Genomic DNA, 17,445 nt, shown 5'->3' with positions numbered 1-17,445 from the left:
TGTCCGTTAGATGAGCCTGGTCAGATTAATAAGAGAAGGAGTTCAAAACACCGGCATAAAAGTTATAGCAATAATCTGATTTTAATGGTAAAAAGACACAATACGAAAATACAGAGTGCCCTGTAACAGAGCACTCCGGGCTCCCCGCTCCACTGCCGTGCGATACAGGTATCGGTCAGGGAGTGTATTGTGTGTGTCAGGGTGTCTGGGAAAGTGTATGTAAGAAGGTTTATATATATAGGATTACTTTAAAACAGTCCCAAATAATACATGTTCACTTCAATACAGTTCAAGATAATACCTGTTTACTTTAATACAGTTTAGAACAATATCTGTTTGCTTTAGTTTACTTCATGTAATAAAATAATAACTTGATCGTAAGGCTACTAAAAGTGACAAGGCTAAGTAATGTAATGCTAACTAACGTGCTCGGCTCGCTACTCGTCGCTACTAGCTAGGTAGCTAACTTGACTATATATGTTCCATGCACAACATGTATATTACCTGATATGTCTGATCCAGCGACTCCTGGTCCTTTCATCAGACGGGAATCGATAGAACGAGCAAGTGGTATGATCACTTATGTGATTACAACCTGGTACAAAGCACACAGGCATCTTGTAAAAGTGAATTTATTGGGGTTCCTGTAATGGCGGACTGCTGAACAGGTGACGAGCCCCGACTCTCCGATCAATTCCATCCTTTTACCTAATACTGACCAGTTAAATATTCATAAAAACCCACAGTTTGAGACATAAAGCAATGGCAATCTGATATGCCCCAAAAAATACCAAAGCTGAAGCCGAATTGTTCCAGAACACGAAGGACTCCACCAACAACCAGGCAAGCTAAGCTAAAGCTAAAGATGGACACGGCTAATGCCAATGCCGGTGGGGCCAGCGCGAACCTCATGGCTAGCTCAGCCCAAGCTGAATCTAACGGCAAAATATTAGAAGCAATCCACTCCCTAAGAGCAGACGTTACCACCCGTAATGATGAGATTCTGGCTGCAATCTCGGAAATTAAAACGGATCTCAGCTCACTCGGGAAGATTAACACAGGCCGAGGATCGCATTGGTGAGACAGAGGATAACGTGACGGTGCTTCATAACACAGTGAACGGGATGGAGAAAGTGTTAGGATTTGTCTGTGTTGGTATTTTTCTTGTCCTTTTCTATCTTTGGGTTTCCTATTTTATTTTGTAAAGTGTTCACCCCCGTTTCCTGCCTGTTTGCTTTCTGTCGGTTTCCCTCTCTGATTACCCAATTGTGTTCACCTGGTACCTATGTGTTTTCTCCTCCCTCCTCACCTGTCTCGTGTTTATGTGATTAGTCCTGGGTGTATTTAAGTTCTGGGTTTTCTGTCTCTCTTTGTCGGGTTGTCTTGTGTATTGGCTTGTCCTCGGTGAGTGTTGACTGTTCTGGTCTGTTCTGTATTTGTCAGCATAGCCTTGAAATAAAGGAATTATTTGTACGTTAATCTGCATTTGGGTCCTACCTGCTTCCTTCGCTCTACCGTAACAGAAAGTGATTACAGCACTCACCGAGAAAGTAGACGATCTTGAGAATCGCGATAGGAGGTCAAATCTACGTGTTATTGGTCTCCCAGAAAACGCCGAAGGTAGAGACGTGGAATCGTTTTTGGAGAAATGGATACCAGAAGTACTCGGTCCCGAAAACTTCCCAACACCGTTAGTAATCGAGCGAGCTCACAGAATCCCGGGTGGCAGACCGAAGCCCAACTCCCCTCCTCCCCCGAGACCTCTCATCGTAACGTTTTTAAACTTTAGGGATAAAGTCAGGGTGATGCAGGCGGCACGAGCCAAAGGAAAGGTGATATACGGGACTCGCCATATCATGTTTTTCCCCGACTTCTCAGCGGAGGTGACAAAGCGGCGTAGCCTTATTTTCCCTGCCAGGATGTACACGCTGCACAACGGGAAAAGACGTGTGTTCAATACTCCTGAAGAGTAATTTCTTCGAGATGGAAAGGATACAGACAACGGCTAGATGTGGTGAGTTTACATAATTTGGATCATCCAGCGGAGCATTTTTTTTTTTTTTTTTTTTGTTGTTCCGATACTGACTGTACAACTTGAACTATGTTTTGTACCGACTTCAACGCTTCAAGCCTATGGATATATCCTGGCGTTACTGATGAAGAACGCACTGTAATTTCACTAGGTTTGACACTCCGCTATGCCCCTAGTTTGTTCCGGACGGAATAATGATGCTCTGCTGGAATTAAGATAAAAAGCTAATACTATCGGTCACTAGTTTTCACTTGGAAATGATACGATCCACATTACGTCGTTTGAAGGTTCATCTGCATTCATATCTCTGTTCAGGCTTATTACAGCTCATTCATGCATTGTAACGCCCAACTAACTTTTGAGCTTATCTCCGTTATCTCGATCTGTGGTCGTGATTTAAAACAGTGTTGAATGCACCACATTTCATGTTTAGGGTGTGTTAAAAATACTGAATGGATGTTTAATTTGTCTTAATGTTTTTGCAATATTTCGGATTTGTTGTTGCTCTTGGTCTCTTTCATCCCTCGAATATATATTGGTCGAAGATGAGGGGTTCTTGCAGTGGTTAGTTATTGGTTTAGCTGCTCCTCTTAAAGGATTGGTTAAATAGCCTAGGAGCTCTTACATGGAAGAGGTGAGGAGGACGGCGCGTTTCGTTAAGGCCGTTGGTGAGAGTGTTTCACGTCTCGTTTGGGGAGACGGAGGGTTCATGTTTTCTTATGGTGTGTTTTTGTATTTTTATGTTTGTTTAAATGTGATCCTTGATGTGACAATGTGGTTTGGTAGACGAGTAGTTGCTGTTTCAATATTTACAATGAGGTCCCTTTTGATCATTTTGGAGAGATGGGTTAATGACACTTGATAACCTTTTTAAGATATCATCATGGAATGTTAGAGGGCTAGGGGGATTATCTAAAATAAAACAAGTAATGACTAGAATTAAAATGTTGCAATCCAAGGTAGTATACCTGCAAGAGACCCACCTAACATCCACTGAGATTTTGCGTTTGAGAAGACGATGGCAGGGACAGGTCATAACTGAGTCATTTTCGTCACACTCAAGGGGAGTGGCAATACTCATTCATAAATCGGTCCCTTTTCAAGTGACGGACATCAATGCGGACAGGGGGGTAGATATATAATAATTAGGGCTGTCAAACGATTAAAAAATGTAATCAGATTAATCACAGCTTAAAAATTAATTAATCATGATTAATCACCATTCGAACTATGTCCAAAATATGCCATTTATTTATGTATATTGTTGTGGGAATAGAAAGATAAATGAAATAAGGCGGATATATCCATTTAACATACAGTATCTATGTTTATTATAACATTGTTCTGTGTCAAAATGAAAGACAGCCCACACACCTATCAATCATCAAACCGTGGGGTTTTAATTCATTACGTGTTGATATCAACGGGGGAGTAGGCTACTTCAGGAAAGTCGACAGAGGGGGAGGGCTAGTGGAGTACTTCGTGACCACAGAGTGTGAACGTTGTGATCAGCTGTTTTAGCGCAGTTCTCCAGTGAAGGGGGGGGGAAGAAGAGTTAGAAGAGTCGCCCTCCGCAGCCGGTTGGCGTCGTTTTGGCACAATTCCGTTATACAGACCAACGTTAACAGCAGCCCTGTCTGTGCACACGCAGACCGACTCTGTCGTCCGGTGATCTAACCGCCTTCTGGAAAAGCTTCACAAGTACGTCGGTACGCAAATGCCCTTTGTGACACAAGTAACGGTACGCATTTCAGATTACATAACCTGCGTACCAGTTATGTGCACCCCTGGTACTACAGCAAAAGTATTCTCGGTCGGGACTTCCTGCAACAACGCCACGCCGTTATCAAAGATGTTCTATTGAGAAGACGATCACTACGTGACAAAAGTTTTCAAAACCTGTCTGTCGGTGCAATTTACTCCGCGCGAGTTGGCAGACTTTATTTTGCTTACTTTAACATCATTTTTCATGGTGGGGCTAAGCCATTTCTTGGTATGGGTGTAGCATACCCCAGCCCACGGGCCGCATGTGGCCCTTTAAGCCCTCTGCTCTGGCTCCCTTGAGCTTAGACAAAAATAAGAAGGAAATAAAATAAAAGTATTTGTAGGACTATTTATATTTTGTTGCATGGTTGAAAATGTTTCGTATCTTGTATTTTGAGGTGATACTGTGACACATAAATAAAAAACAAAACGGTTTTAATTAGGTCAACTAAAATATGCGTCACATCCTGCTACGGTCCCGCGCGAGCACCTTTTCCTGCAGGCGAATAACCTGACCCCCAGCTCGAAGAGCGAACTATGGATAAATCAAAGAAAAGTACCGGAGGAACACAGAATTTAATTCTGTGTGGACAGAGTTGTATGCTTTCACAGCAAACGATGCTGGTTTACCGGTATGTCTGATATGTAGAGAGAAGTTGTCAACGGTGGTGCAGCCTTTACGTATCGAGGAACAACACGGGAGAGGATACTAAATACTTTAAACGAAAGTTAGTTATAAATCATATATGATCAATCATATTCTTGTATGAACCCATAATGAGAGTGCTTCTTGATGGTTGAATATGTAGGTATGCTTACAATTTTAGTTGTTGCTGTTTTATAACTTTGCGTTTTCAAAAGAGGGTGTTGAGAGCTTCATAGTATGAAGTAAATACTTAAAACGACAGTTAATTATAAATCATATATGATCAATCATATTCTTGTATGAACCCATAATGAAAATGCTTCATATTTTAGGTTTTTCTATATGTACAGCATAAACAAAACAAAGTGGTTTGTTAAGTTGAGTGTAAGGCCTATGATTTATGCCCTGCTCTCTGATAAGAGAGTAGGCAGGTTCTTCCCTCTCCTCTCACAGCAGGGAGGGGGGCTCCAGACTTAAGCAGAAACACATGGAGGCCTCAAAAAGGTGGTTATGTCATAGTCATAGAATATGTCTAGTCATGTTTTGTTTTACACAAACTTGGGAAGGTGTGTCTTATGCCAGAGCCAATAGAATATGTTGGTTGGGTATAGAGGAGGTGTTTGTGGCTTTTCTATCCGGTTTTTTGAGCATAAAAAGACTGGCTTTTTTGGATTTCGTCGGGGAGAGGGGGGGAAACCCCTGGTATACTCTCTCCCGGTAGGCTCTGTCTTTCAGAGCTGGGTTAATAGCTTTCGGTAAGGTTCTCTCAAACTTGGTGAATATCTCTTGAATTTTTTGGTTGGAATGCTGAGTGAATTGCTTTGAATGAGGGAATTGCTTTGAATGCTGAATGGAATGATTTTATGGAAGATGATTTTGAGAGTATTGATACCCACCTAAAGAGGAACTCCCTCCGATACACTGTGGGATTTTGAGAGTATTGATACCCACCTAAAGAGGAACTCCCTCCGAATCACTGTGGGATTTTGAGAGTTTAGTGATACCCACCTACGTGAGGAACTCCCTCCGAATCACTGTGGGATTTTGAGAGTTTATTGATACCCACCTACGTGAGGAACTCCCTCCGAATCACTGTGGGATTTTGAGAGTTTATTGATACCCACCTACGTGAGGAACTCCCTCCGAATCACTGTGGGATTTTGAGAGTTTAGTGATACCCACCTACGTGAGGAACTCCCACCGAATCACTGTGGGATTTTGAGAGTTTATTGATACCCACCTACGTGAGGAACTCCCTCCGAATCACTGTGGGATTTTGAGAGTTTATTGATACCCACCTACGTGAGGAACTCCCTCCGAATCACTGTGGGATTTTGAGAGTTTATTGATACCCACCTACGTGAGGAACTCCCTCCGAATCACTGTGGGATTTTGAGAGTTTATTGATACCCACCTACGTGAGGAACTCCCTCCGAATCACTGTGGGATTTTGAATGGGCTTTTTATTATCACCGGTCTTTTTATGAGGAAATGCCTCTAAATTCTATCGGGAGATATTAAATGTCACAACTAAATTGGGCAGTTGAAGGGAAACATTTTGGTAATAAATGTAAGACTGTGAATTAAAGTTTCATATTTGAACATGATCACAGCATCATTTTTTTGTGTTTAGTATGATTATAATGTTGTAAAGAGAGAAGGTAAAAACCCTGTATTAGTTTGGACCTATTTTTCTTCAAATAAACTGATCCCACCTTTTGGACTGGGACAACTTAAAGGATATCTGTGCTCTCCTCTCCTGCTTCAAAGGTAAGATTGCACCCTGCCACACACATGTTTAGGTAGGAACACACCCCATTTACTGATACCAAAATCCTTCGGGATCGCTTAAACAGATTAAAAAGAGTTGTCTGAATAGAAACAGCAGTTAGTTGAACCTGGTTCTTCGGGGAGTTAATAGAGGTGAGATCTTGCTGACGTTTGGTGGATCTGAGCCAAGCAGTAAACTTGCATAGACTCAGTAACTTCGGTCAGGTCAATTAGTGAGGTCAGAGTAATTTACCGGAATAAATTAATCGGGGCCTCACCTAGAACTCTAAACATGGCGCCCAACGTGGGGCACTGTGAAAAGTAATACTTTTACAGAGTCAAAATACAAGAACCAAAACGACCTAGTGAAAAAAGTCGATGAGTACAAATCAGCGAAATACAGGCTGAAAGTCTTGTTAAAATACCTACCCGAATCCTAGAATATGTTTTAACTTAAAGTGTAGTAATTTAAGATGATACTATTGCACCGGACTGAGGGTTATATTATATCGGATATTGCTGTCTGTTAAAGAAGCTAAAGTAGGTTCTTCTTCCCCTAGCCAAATTGAGAAGTCCCTGTGGTCCCTTTAACACAGGTTTGTTGGCTAGTGAAGTCAGCCGTAGGAGCACTGCTCAGTATCTGTCCAAATTGCTTTGAAACTTATAGGTAGGACTTGTCAAAGAGCTGCGGTTTGAACTTTTGCGTTAAAACATAACGTGGGGAAGAGTTAATGGGAGATTTAATAAAGATAAACATAGGTCTAAAAGGTACCTATGCTGTTGAAAAAGCTCGAAGCTCGATACATAACACTCTTAAACTGAGGTGTCCGCATGCACTAGCTGAATCCAGAAGAGAACCTAGAACCAAGTGACGGTATAGTCGGACTGATCCTCTGGCGTGAGTAATAGCCTAGAAACTTGCATGTGTATAAAAGAGTGAACGAAAACCCTTGAATAAAATAAAAATAAAAATAAAAAGAATGGCTGATGAGGTTAAAACGCAATTTAATGACTCAGAGCCAACCACACAGGGAGGGATACACAGAAGCAACATCCGGAGCGATACACAGAAGCAACATCCGGAGCTTCTGCTCGCCCTGGTCAGCTTAGCCCAGACCCACGGGCGTACCGTGACCTAAATACTTTCCTGTCAGACTACCGTTTGGACAGAGAGCCACAAGCAGGTGGTATAATGTCTGAGACCCTACCTCCACCCTACAGGGATAAAAGCTAGAAAATGCTACTAATCCTAGAAGAAAACACATTGTTAGACATGATATTCAGGGAAAAGGAATGTTGGAAATAATAAATGTCAATTATTGAAAATCTTAAACTAGTCAACAAACCATGTTAGTGAACCCTGCTAATAGGAAGCTAAAACATGCAGGAGGAATAGCAGCAGCTCTGGCAAAGAGAATAGGTCCTAGCATGAAAGCACAGAGTGATAATATGATAAGGACTATTAAACTGTCAGAAGGCAAGGTGGTGATCAGATGACCCACAAATACTGGTTGTTTTGCAATGTACTTTGAAGAGAAAATCTAAGTGGGAACTATCAGCAGATATCAAACCCCAACAATATCTTCAAAACTAATATGAGGAAGTTTTTTGCGAAGCTAAAGCTCAAATACTTTACCAAAATCAACTAAACTATTTTGCTCATGCTTACACTTTTGGAAAAAAAAAAAATCTCCCCCTTTCTCTGCTCCCGAGGTGCTGCAGAAAAACCCAGCACACGGGGTCAGATACAGGCGTGACCTCTAGAGGAGAAGAAAATCTGAACAGACCACGGAGCGACCCATTAAAACTTTTATGGCCTCAGCACAGAGAGGAAGATCTGGAGACTGTAAGCAGGCTATCCACCCCCACCCCCACCCAGCACAAGGGGAATAGTGTTCCTCTCACCAAAGAACAAATCACCTCTTAACCAAGTCAGATCTAAAATAGACATAGCTCCAGTTGTTAAGAAAAGAGGGAGATTCAAAAAATTATCTTAACACCAGAACAAAAATATCAATATCAAAAAACTGAGAGAATAAGAATGGAAAATGGCAGAGGATGATGTCAGATCCAGATGTGGAGTTTAGGACCACAAGTAGTAAGCCACACAGGGAAACATTGAAACCCTTAAAGAAAACCACTGCTCCAAAGGTAACACTGTTTACAGAGGGGAGTTTGCGAAAAGGTGACCAAGCAGCCACTTGGGCCTTTATAATGAAAACTAATTCAGGTGAAGTACTTTGCAAGCAAAAGGGTGCAATACTAGGTACAGCACGAACTGCTGAGGCAAAGGCCATTTGTTGAGGGACTTCTTTTTGCTAAACAACGTAAAATAACACACATCCGTATTGTTACTGATTATTGTTACAAAGCGAGTAAAGAAGAGCTTAATAACTGGGAACAAAGGCAGTTTACCAATGTGAAAAGTAAATACTTAAAACGAAAGTTAGTTATAATCAATTATATTATTGTATAACCCACAATGAAAATGCTTCATATTTTAGGTTTTTCTATATTTACAGCATAAACAAAACAAAGTGGTTTGTTAAGTTGAGTGTAAGGCCTATGATTTATGCCCTGCTCTCTGATAAGAGAGTGGGCAGGTTCTTTCCTCTCCTCTCACTGCAGGGAGGGGGGCTCCAGACTTAAGGAGAAACACATGGAGGCCTCAAAAAGGTGGTTATGTCATAGTCATAGAATATGTCCAGTCATGTTTTGTTTTACACTAACTTGGGAAGGTGTGTCTTATGCCAGAGCCAATAGAATATGTTGGTTGGGTATAGAGTTGTGTCAGTGGGGAAGCCGTACATTCGTACTCCTTTCTCTGAGCGATTTGAGCATCCCCAGGCAGCACAGCAAACCATGGTGGCGACTAGGAGGCAGCACAGCAAACCAGGACAACACGGAGCAAAAGGCACCGACAAACTGCATGATATGCTATTCAATGTTTATTGAACTCCATGTATTTGCAATGGATGTTCCTAAAACAACACATTTAACATCATCATCATCATGCTGCTGCTGCTGCTGCTGCTGCTGCTGCTGCTAGTCCTTTGATAGTCACCTGTCCTTTCTGAAAGCCATAAAGATGACATTAGTCATTTAGATAACTTGTGTCCTCAATTACCATGGGATTACTGAAACTACCATGAATTTAAGAAAATGGTAGAAATGAATCTAATCTGAATTTTAAAGCATTACTTTAGATTCCCTCCCTCTAAATGTATCAATAAACATTAGAAAGTGATGCTCCTGACTACCATACAAGTTTAAGAAGATAATATTGGTTTGAAAGAATTCAAAGCTATAAATAAACAGCAACAGGCTCTTTAACCAAGGCACTGTTAGCCTAACATGTAAACTAGTTGTTCACACTAATCCTAATATTATTACTTAATATTAGCAAATTATATTTTATTTTTTAAAACATATTGATGTAAATACATACACATATCGATTTGTTGTATAAATATTGCAAATCAAAACCTTTATTCACTAATGATTACCAAAAATCGTAGTTCTCATTCATAACACTCCGTTCGATGTCTCACTATGGGATGCGCCTCATCGCGGAGCAAACAGAAGCATCAATCTCATTACGCCAATCCTGATTGGCCGGTGATTCTTGACGTCAACGTCAGGGGAAATCACCCCCTATAAGTAGCCTGCGCCACGACGCATGCGTCATTCAAACACCTCTTCTCGCTTCAGAGCACATCTCGAACGGTAGCCGGGCTAGCTTAACAGTCCACAGACTGAACCCAAAGCTAATTTCGGTTGACGGGCGTTAGCCGGCTACCCGATTCTCTCACAGAAGAGTATTATAGTCAACCTCGCCGTTCTTCCTCTGGAGTAAGGTAAGGTTTTGACTTCAAGTTAGCAACACACCAGTTGCTAACTTGTGTTTTTTCCCTCACTACCGACACCACGGTAGCGAGGACACTTTTTTCTTCTCTCTTCCACGGAGGAGAAAAGGATTATAGGAATATTACCATACCAGGTAATATCCTTGAGAGAAAAAGATCCACGCTGTCCTTTTTTCCCCCGGATTAAAGACAGATCGGTAAACATTTTTTTCTCGAACGTACCTGTCATGAGCGAACCCTCTCCACGCCTCACGGCGAACGAGATGGACGCCTCTCTCCCTCACAGCAGAGGAGTCAGGAACTCGGAGGCTCGGCGCTGCGGTTGCGGGTTGAAAGTGTCAGGCACAGACTCACACCAGATCTGTTCGGGCTGGAACACGCCCAGGAGGCCATCGACAACCCCGGCTCGTGCGGACATTGTGCCCGCCTCACCGTGAAGAGCCTCCACCGAAGGTTAGCGCAACAAGTTAACCTGTCGGGACGGGACCCCCTCATGTCCACTGATCCGCCGACCGGCAATCAAGACACGGGGACGTCTGCCGCAGAGATGGAGCCCCTCACTGCGGTCTGGGGCTCACCGACAGCGGCACCCGCAGAACCGGAATCCTGCGCCATATCAGGCCGAGATCCGGTGGCGGCAAGAAACGCGGGAACGGGGCCCCACGCTATACCAAGCTGGGGCTCCCGACTGGACCTCACCATGGTTTCACCCGCGGAAGATGTCCTGGAGTTAGACTACATGGAGAACGAAGAGTACACCTCTGAGTTCCTCCTGTCTGACTCGGATGAGCAAGAAGACGACGTCTTCGTGTCACCAGCTCAGGCTGCAAAGCCGGGAGCGATGGCTGCTCTCTCGGCGATAGCACACCAGCTTCGCCCTGTCTCAGTATGGACCTACAAGCCGTGTGTCAGCGCGCTGCGGCCAGACTAGACAAGTTGGCCGAGAAAATCTCCGGTTCCGGCTGCAGCTCAGGCTCAGCCAACCCAGAATTTCGGCCAGCAGTCGAGGAAGAAGAAGCGAGCGGCGTGACAGCCCCTCCTTCTCCCCTCCGTGAATGTGTTCCAGCCGCCTCGAGAGATGCCTAAACGCCATCCTCAAGTCCGCACAAACACATGTCACACGTTGGTTGATTCCTCTGTCATTAAATATTTGCCGCTGACGCATCCAGGCCGAGGGCCGAGGGCGCAGCTAAAAAAAATGAATAGAAAATCAATAAAACCAATTTTCTCCCCTTTTGAGAGCAGCAACGGCATCTCTCAAAAGGCGGATTATTGACGGGTCTGTGAAGGCACCACCGCCACGTGCAGTGCCGGCTGGAGCTGTAAGCGTGACATCTCAGCTGGCTCGAGCATGCAGCAGGAGATACTCACGACACCCAAGCTGCCTCGAATTCTGCTCGGTTTAAAACACCGAAGATGCAGAGGTCGCAGCCCATCCCGAGTCCCCAGCCCAGGCTGGAGACGAGGGCAAGTTGGCCGAGAAAATCTCCGGTTCCGGCTGCAGCTCAGGCTCAGCCAACCCAGAATTTCGGCCAGCAGTCGAGGAAGAAGAAGCGAGCGGCGTGACAGCCCCTCCTTCTCCCCTCCGTGAATGTGTTCCCGCCGCCTCGAGAGATGCCTCAACGTCATCCTCAAGTCCGCATAAAACACATGTCACATCTTTCTGTCTGAATAAACAATTTTCCGCTGACGCATCCAGGCTCCGGCCAAGGGCGCAGCTCAAAAAAAATGAAAAGAAAGACAATAAACAGTCCGTTAACCATAAATCCCCTTCTGAGAGCAGCTACGGCCTCTCTCAAAAAGCGGATAATAAACGGGTCTGTGAAGGCACCACCGCCACGCGCATGCGCAGTGCCGGTTGGGCTTTAAGGGCACTACCGCCACGTGCGTACGCAGTGCCGGCTAGAGCTGTAAAGAACGGCCCGTCAATACTTCCCCTTTCAAGAGCAGCTACGGCATCTCTCAAAGGACGGATTATTGACGGGTCCGTGAAGCCACCGCCACACACATGCGCAGTGCCGGCCGGAGCTTTAAGGGCACCACCAACACGCGCAGGCGCAGTGCCGACTGGAGCCGTGAAGGCTCCACCGTCACGCACATGCGCAGTGCCGGTCGGAGCCATAAGAGTGACATCCCAGCTGGCTCTAATGCCCCTTTCACACCAGCGCCTTTTCAGCTCCGGCTCGGAGCTAGAGCCTGAAAAGCGCCGGGTTTTCCTGTTCACACCGCAGCGGCGCCGGCTCTTAGCTCCGGAATCCGCTTCATTTCCAGCTCCAAAAAATTGTCGGTCCAGAGGCAAGAGCTTTGGAGCTAAGAGGTGACGTCGCTTACGTCTCTCTTACGTCGAGGCGTGCAGGACACTAAACCCACCTCCCATGGGTCGACTGTTATGCCTGCCTACAAGCAGTAGTGCCTATAAACACACTTTATAAAGTCAGGCAACACTAACCAGGCTTCGTGTGATTCTGTTTATTTGTACCTTACTTTGACCATCCGTTCACTGTTATCGATCATTGTGGAGAGAGGCAGACGTGTTGTTTTGTATTATTGCAGCTATCGGATGCAAGTAGTCAGTTTAGCTTCGGTTGCTATGCTAACATCACCCGTTTTATACCAGAGAAACTTTCATAACAGCGTTGTGATACCAAACAGTGTCAATTCAGACTGACACACATTCACTTAGGCTAAGGGGAACTGGGGATATGCATCAGCTGCTTGTGTGAGTCGGACAGTGAATACTTTAGAGCGGCCGCTGCAGTGTGAGCTAACCGGGAGCTAACGGGAGAATAAACTCCCGTGGAAGAGCAGCCAATACTGCAGCGGTCGGTAAATGCTGCAGAAACACATTAATAAACAATGAACCACGGCACTCTGGAGCAAAGTATAAGGTTGGAGAAGTCATTATTCAATTTATTCTGGCTTCGTGTGATTAAAAGCAACACGATCATCGACCCGACGCAGTTGTTGTGAGCGCCGTAATGGCTGCCGTTGGGGGGCAAATCAGCGATGTAAACGATGACGTCATGACGCAACAGGGGCAGCTCTGGGGCGCCAGTGGGCTGTGTGAACAGAGCGGGAGCTGAAAAGGGAAACCGGAGCTGAACCAGAAAAGCTCCCGCTCGGAGCTAGAAACTGAAAAGCGCTGGTGTGAAAGCCGCATAAGGAGCATACAGCAGGAGATACTCACGTTGTCTGCCTGGGCTTCTCAAAACAGTTATAATTTATCTGTTTTCACAAACCCAGAGAGAGTCAACCCATATTCTGGAGAGAGAGGTTCTCTCTCTCCTAGAAAGAAGGGTTTTATCTATAAAGCCCACCGAGCGGAGTCAGATTACGGAGGAAAATGTCCTCGTAAAGCACCCGCTCAACATGGGCCTCATAATAAAACTAAACCCCGAACGCCACGGCTTACGGAGAGTTTTGGTGATTATGAAATGCGTAGTGGCACTACACCCGACTTTTCCAGTGCGGGACGCGCCTACGGGTGCAGTCCTTTCACGGAAGGTGGTCACCACGGACGCAGGTCAGACGGGCTGACAGGGGACTTACGAGGGTCGCCCGGTGAGAGGTCTCTAGAACAGAGACTTCCAGCGGGCACACGTAAACTACCCGGAGCTTTTAGCAGTGTTCCCCACCCAAAAATGCTTCCTGCCTTCTCTCAGAGGACTTCATGTCCCCGTGAGGATAGACAACACGATATCGTGTATGAACCGCCAGGGGAGATTGCGTTGTCTCCAGTCACACACACTGGCACACAAACTGATCCCTTGGAGCGGCAGACGTCTCCTCTCTCTGAGAACGACACAAGTACCGGGTGTTATGCACCTAGGGACAGAATTACTGTCAAAGGGTGCACCACTCTATGCAGACTGGACTCCTCGAGAGTCCGCTGTGGGTGCGTTACGGCGGAGCCGCGTTAAGTCTGTTCGCAAGGGGAGAAAATGCTCAATGACAGCTGTTCTCTTTAATGCACGATTTAAACGCACCGTTAGGCGGGGACGCACTCGTACACGATTGACCTCCGGGTCCTCTGTACACGTTCCCACCCCTGGCTCTGTTACCCTTAACTCCGGCCAGAGTGAAAGAGCAACGCCACACACTTACTCTGATGTTTCCACCCTAGCCCGCAATATACGGGTTGGCGGGGATATATCAGCTGTTGTGCGGGCAGCCGTGGCAGCCCCCACCACGCAGGGACAGATTGTCTCAGGCGGGGAGGGCGATCCTTCACCCACGCCCAGAGCACGGGGCACTATGGGCCTGACCCGTGAGTGGTACAATCTGAATACAGTGGTACTCCCTCAGAAGGTGATAAACACTATTCAGAGTGCGAGAGCTTCCTCCACCAGGTCTCTTTACGACTTTAAGTGCAGGGTGTTTGAGGAGTGGTGCCTTCAAGAAGGACACATCTCTTTTCAATGTCCTGTTGGAGGGTGTTTCCATCCAGGATATCTGTGCGGCGGCAAGCTGGTCTTCGCCACTCACTTTTGTCCGCTTTTACAGGCTAGACGTCTCCGCTCCAAGCGTGGCCCGAGCAGTGCTGGGCACCTTGTTGAGTCGGGACTCCACCTGTTAAATTCTGGTTGATCGGTGAGCTTCGAGATAAGCTCGTCTGGCAATACGGGAACTACAATATCCCATAGTGAGACATCGAACGGAGTGTTATGAATGAGAACTATAGGTTACTTACGTAACCCCAGTACTCAGAGTAACATGAAGTGAGATGTCTCACCAGGCCCTCCTTGCTATGGTGAAGCGAGAAGAGGTGCTTATTTTGAATGACGCATGCGTCGTGGCGCAGGCTACTTATAGGGGGTGATTTCCCCTGACGTTGACGTCAAGAATCACCGGCCAATCAGGATTGGCGTAATGAGATTAATGCTTCTGTTTGCTCCGCGATGAGGCGCATCCCATAGTGAGACATCTCACTTCATGTTACTCTGAGACTGGGGTTACGTAAGTAACCTATAGTTCTATCTCCTGTTATCAATGCATTCACATTGCCCGCCATGAACTTCCGGGGAACGATCCTCGTCTACATGAACCACGTGACGATAACCGTTTTTGGACTTCCGTTGTCGTAACTCTTCTATTATATTGCTCTGGGCGTAGCTATCAGAACAACGAGGCTTGGGTCAGTCACAGTCACAGTCAGGTCGAACCGGATGACAGCGGGGCTAACTGTTCGCTAACGGTTCGTGTCGCTACCAGTCCGCTGACATGGCGCGTCAATCAACGGTAAGTTTTGCCCATTACTTGCCCAGTATTACTTTGAATATTATTATTGTGATTGAGGATTAAATCCGCTTTGAAGACCACCGTTTTATATCGTGCAGTTTAGCGGCGAAATAAAGTCAGTCAGCCAGCTAACGCTAGCTTTGTTGAGTTTATGCTAGCTAAACAAGTAGTGGTTGTAGTCTATACAGCAGTAATTCATATATTATAGCCTACTGCTTTGGCACTAACGGTTGATAACCGTTTATGAAAATAAAACCAATTGAACTGTACTGAAATAATGACAAGTTTTATAATTGTCTTGGGCTCCTGCTGTGTTTTTAAAGCCTTTGTAAATTATCCATGCTATTTTCTATTTAGCTAACGTCGAAGTAGTGTATGTGAAATCAACCTCACAATAAGATGTGTGTATATTACAATTATTAATGTCATATTTCAAGATGATTACTTAGATATTACAATATGGTTGGTTGAGCTGGAGTTCATTATTGAGCTTACAAGTTAACGTCACAGTCATCTGAAGAACGAACCCAAACCTTGTTGTTTTTATTAATTGTATTACAAATTGATATCAAATAAACAGTAAGCATTGGTAACACAATTTCTAAAGTTACAGTAAAATAAAAAGGACCCTGACTCGGACAATACACAATCCAACATGTTCAACAGAAGAGAATCAGTTATATTGTTTGTACACATGGTACTTTACATATATATCTGTTTGTTTAAGGTGTCCAGGTGATGCAGACAGGCTGGACCAGAGAGTGAGAGACAGAACTGGACTCCTCACAGCAGTGAACTTCAGCACAGGTACAAAGACTCTTTTTTCATACTGTACAAAGAATCAAGAAAGATATTGGTTTAAATGAATGAAGTATTGACTTGAATACACTGATATACATTCCATTAAACAATACTAAATACTAGATCACCTACACATCAGTTAAGTTGAGGGTTTTTTCCATGCAAAAAGTCACATTTAGATGTTAACAAGCAATATGACTTTGTCAGCTTTCTAATTTAATGTATTGAAGGCAAAGATATTTAACACATAGTGAGAACTGCTACTATTTATCTCTCAATATTGTCTGTAAAAACGTGGTAAAAGTTATTCTTTCAGTGAGACAACAGAGCAAGCTTCTACAGTTGCACTACGTTTTGATAACAGTTCAATATTATTTTGATAATAACATATATTTCAATGTTGATGAATTTCATACTGTTCATTGATAATCTGATTACAATTAAAAAATAATTATATCAACAGCCCCATAACACACAAACACACCTCTTTCATAAATAACACACTTGTTCTGCAATAATGTTTTATGTTTCCTGTAATTTTTGTTAGGAAAGGACATGCCCGAAAGACACGACATCTTCTCCTTCTCTGAGGGTCAAGAAGAACATCCAAGAGGAACATTAAAAGCTGATGTTATGAGATTTTAAGACCAGTACAGGACATTCACTAAGAAACTACTTTTATTGTGAAAACAAAGATCTGCACACCGAATATTTTTGTAGTCTATCAGGACCATCATTTGTTTGTGACGCTGCCTGCATCTCAGAGAAGGGGTGGTTATAGTCAGGCTTATAAAGTGTGGCGAAAAACATAGTCAGCTGATCGAATGCACCTATTTCCACATCTACACTCCATCAGCTGATTATTTCTATTTGCCTTGCTTTATGAGCTTCACATCACCTGTGCCTTGTACCCATAGGCGGCGCGTGAGGCTCAGGTTTGGGAAGGCTAAATAACTTTTTTTACCTGACGTTGCCCGCCTCCGGCGTCTATAGAAAAGAGATCAACTCAGTGTGCGGAGTTTAAATCTCTCAAGTCATATTACAGGATAAAGGAAATACAGTTTAAACTGCCGTATGCAGAGAAGACGCTGACGTGTCGGACTTATCAATCATATCACATCATCAATCAGATCATCGATCATATAATATCATAATATATCATATATTTCCTTATCTGAGTCAGCTTCTCCAGCCGTATCTGGCCGTGCAACACTTACAGTGTCACATACTGTATGCAGAAGTATTATTTTATGTTGACGAAACACTCGAGTCAAATGTAATTAAAGTCAGATCCACTCGTGTCTTAGATGGGGCAGTGATATCATAAA

General features: G+C 44.4%; 1 long non-coding RNA gene across 1 annotated transcript; it reads left to right on the top strand.

Moving 5' to 3' along the window:
• Positions 1–15,228: 15,228 nt before the first annotated feature.
• Positions 15,229–16,971, top strand: LOC139433335 (uncharacterized). Its single transcript, XR_011642858.1, has 3 exons — positions 15,229–15,316; positions 16,052–16,123; positions 16,665–16,971. It is a non-coding gene; the product is annotated as an uncharacterized lncRNA (long non-coding RNA).
• Positions 16,972–17,445: the final 474 nt, after the last annotated feature.

This window comes from Pseudochaenichthys georgianus, chromosome 3, assembly GCF_902827115.2.
Source record: "Pseudochaenichthys georgianus chromosome 3, fPseGeo1.2, whole genome shotgun sequence".
Classification (NCBI taxonomy): Eukaryota; Metazoa; Chordata; class Actinopteri; order Perciformes; family Channichthyidae; genus Pseudochaenichthys; species Pseudochaenichthys georgianus.
The sequence above is the reverse complement of the archived record's forward strand: the minus strand, read 5'-3'. Positions and strand labels throughout refer to the sequence as shown.